Here is a 3,782-nt window from a genome sequence, read left to right as displayed (position 1 = left end):
GCATATCTTGCATATCCATGAAAATAATGTGTGCTTCTGTACTTTGAAACAGACTTTTATGCCTCATAATAATAATTAATAATTTTGTTATTTTGTACCTCTTTTCTCATATTAGCTTTACTTTTAAATTTTTATTTTTCATTTGTATTTATCATTTGTATGTGCTTTCATGTGCCACAGTATGTGTCTAGTCCAGCAGACAACTTGTAGGAGATATTTTTTCCTCCACCATGTAGGTTGCAGGCTTTAGCCTCTGTGCCATCTCCCCAGGCAGGAATCTACTTTTAAATATACATAATTTTGCCAGTAATTTTTTTCCTATTTCAATTTTATTTCTTTTTCTCAACTTGATGTTTGTAATATTGATGCATGTGGATGCATATGTAAATAACTTGGTTGTTTTCTTTAGTGAGGAGAATTCCTAAGTATGTAAGAGGATGCAAAGTATTCATTCACCTGTTAAGTGGTTCCCAGTCTCTGACCAATATGAATGAAGCGGTATGTTAAAAATTGCCTTCTTGCAGCTGGGCATGGTGACACACATCTTAATCCCAACACTTGGGGGACGGATCTCAGAGTTTGAGGCCAGTCTGGTCTACACAGCGAGTTCCAGGAGAGCCAGAGCTATACAGTGAGTCCATGTCTCAAAAACAAAACGAAAACAAAACAAAACCCCCACTTTCTACAGGGTGTTTTTATTAGTTTAAATCTAATCTCTCCTTGATCACTAATTAGCCCTAGAAATGCCTGTAGGTGTACTTTGAACCATTTTAAATGCCCACCAGCAATGAACAATTCCATTTGCCCCGTATGTATGTAGGTCAATATTTTTTTCTCTCCATCTTTTCAATTTTGCCCATCGTACTGGGTGTGAAGTAATAACTATGTCTGTGGTTTTAAACTGTATGTCCCTGCTGACGATTACTGTGACAGAAGATTTTATGTTCTTTAGATATTTCTACATTTTCCTTGGGAAGTGTTTGTTCAAAATCTTTGTCAATTTTTAAACTGAAACATTTGTGTTTTTAAAAATATTTTATTTTGCTTTGATTTTTTTTTTGAGACAGGGTCTTACTGTGTATCCCTGACTGACCTGGAACTCTCTCTGTAGACCAGACTGGCCTTGAACTCAACAGAGATCCACCTGCCTTTGCCTCCCAAGTGCTGGGAATAAAGGTGTGCGTCACCACTGCCCAGTTTTTAAAATTAAAATATAGTGCATCATTTTCCCCTTCCTTTTTTTCCCTGCCATGTCCGCCATCTCCCATCCCCATCATAGTCTATTATTCTTTAATTATTATTGTTACTATATAGTTGTATATATAATTATTATTGTCTAGTTTATAAATAATAATTATTTTATATACAGAAATTGAATAAGTATATAAATCAGTTGTAATTTTATTATTGCTTTGTTGGCTTTTTTGTCAGTACTTTGCCAATTATATGTATAGATAACATCTTTAATTCTAGAAGATTTTCTTTTCTAAAAAATATTACATTATTGTGTGTATGTGTGAGGGTCAGGGGACAGCTGGTGGGAGTTGGTTTTCTCCTTATACCATATGGTTCTAGTGCAGTGATTCTTGACTTTCCTAATGCTGTGACCCTTTTATACAGTTCCTCCTATTGTGATGACCCCAACCATAAAATTATTTTCATTGTTATTTCATAACCTTAATTTTACTACTGTTAAGAATTGAATTATAAATTGCTGATATTTATGATGGTCTTAGGTGACCCCCTGAAAGGGTCAACCCCCAAAGGGGTTACAACCCACAGACTGAGAATCTCTGCTCTAGATTGGACTCAAAATTTCAGGGTTGGCCCAAGCACATTTGACTGCTGAACCTCCTCAGCAACCCAGAGTTTATTTTCTTAATTTTGTACTCTGAAAAATAGAAGTTTATATTTTTTTCAATGACATTTAATTGTCATTCCTTTCATTTTGCTACATTACTGACTTTAATATTCTTATTAAGCAGTTTTTACCTAGTTCAAAGTTGTCAATAAGTATACATGTCTCCTAAAATTAATTATATATTTTTTTCAGATTTAGATCTGTGAATATTTTCTTTTTTTAAAATAATTTTATTAAATTATAAAAGTTTCCATTTACGCCCCTCTTCCCAACACCCTCCCACTCCCCCCTCCCTCTCCTCCTCCCTCTTTGTCCCTAAGGGCAGTCAGGGTTTCCAGCCCTGTGGGAAGTTCAAGTTCGTCCCCCCTCCCTCCAGGTCCAGGAAGGTGAGTATCCAAACAGACTGGATCCCAAAAATCCAGTATATGCAGAGGAAACTAGTCCCAGTGTCATTGTCAATGGCTTCTCAGAAAGACTCCGGGCCAGCCACATTCAGAGAATCTGGCCACATTCAGAGAATCTGGTTGGATCACGTGCTCGTTCAGTCGCAGTCCAACTGCCCTTGGTAAACTCTCATTAGATCCCACCCCTTGTATCAGTGGGTGATAGCATCCCTCGCAGTCCTTCGTCATTTTCTTCGTCCTTCTGCTCCTCATTTGGACCTTGGGGGGCTCAGTCCGGTTCTCCAATGTGGATCTCCGTCTGTATCGCCATCCATCGCCAGATGAAGGATCTATGGTGATAAGCAAAATATTCATCAGTATGGTTATGGGCCAAGGCCGGTTCAGGCACCCTCTCCTCTGTCCAGAGAACAATCTGGGGATCTCTCCTTGGACCTGGGATCCCATATATAATCAAGTTTCCTATAAACCCTAAAATGACTCCCTTAGTTGAAATATATTCTTCCCTGATCCCATATTCATCCTTCCTCCCTTCCCCCCATCCCGGTCAACCGAGCTTTTTCCATTCCTCCCCTACTCCCTTCTCTCTAACCCTCTCCCCTTCCAACAACCCTCCCACCCCCTCCATGCACCCAAGGTTACCTGGGACTCTTGACTATTTCCTACCTCCTGGCGGATAGCTAAATAATCTTCATCAGGTTCGTCTTCTTATTTAGCTTCTCTAGGATCACGAATAATAGGCTCAAAGACCTTTAAATTATGGTTAGAATCCACTTATGAGTGAATACATACCGTGTTCCTCTTTTTGGGTCTGGCTTACCTCACTCAGTAAAGCGTTTTCTATTTCCACCCATTTGCATGCAAAATTCAAGATGTCATTATTTTTTACCGCTGAGTAAAACTCTAATGTGTGTATGTTCCACACCTTTTTTAACCATTCTTCTATTGAGGGGCACCTAGGCTGTTTCCAGGTTCTGGCTATTACAAATAGTGCTGCTATGAACATAGTTGAACAAATGCTTTTGTAGTATGCTAGGGAATCTCTAGAGTATATTCCGAAGAGTGGAATTGCTGGGTCCTGAGGGAGGTTGACTCCCAGTTTCCTGAGAAACCGCCACACTGATTTCCACAGTGGCTGCACAAGTTTGCATTCCCACCAACAATGGATGAGAGTTCCCCTCACCCCACATCCTCTCCAGCAGAGGCTATCATTGGTGTTTTTGACTTTAGCTATTCTGACAGGTGTAAGATGGTATCTCAAAGTGGTTTTGATTTGCATTTCCCTGATCGCTAAGGAGGTTGAGCATGACCTTAAGTGTCTTCTGGCCATTCGAAGTTCATCTGTTGTGAATTCTCTGTTCAGTTCAGTACCCCATTTTTTAATTGGGTTAATTAGAGATTTAGTGCCTAGTTTCTTGAGTTCTTTGTATATTTTGGAGATCAGACCTTTGTCTGATGAGGGGTTGGTGAAGATCTTCTCCCAGTCAGAAGGCAGCCTTTTTGTCTTACTGACAGTGTCC

This window comes from Myodes glareolus, chromosome X, assembly GCF_982192425.1.
Source record: "Myodes glareolus chromosome X, mMyoGla1.1, whole genome shotgun sequence".
NCBI classification, from domain to species: Eukaryota; Metazoa; Chordata; class Mammalia; order Rodentia; family Cricetidae; genus Myodes; species Myodes glareolus.
The sequence above is the reverse complement of the archived record's forward strand: the minus strand, read 5'-3'. Positions refer to the sequence as shown.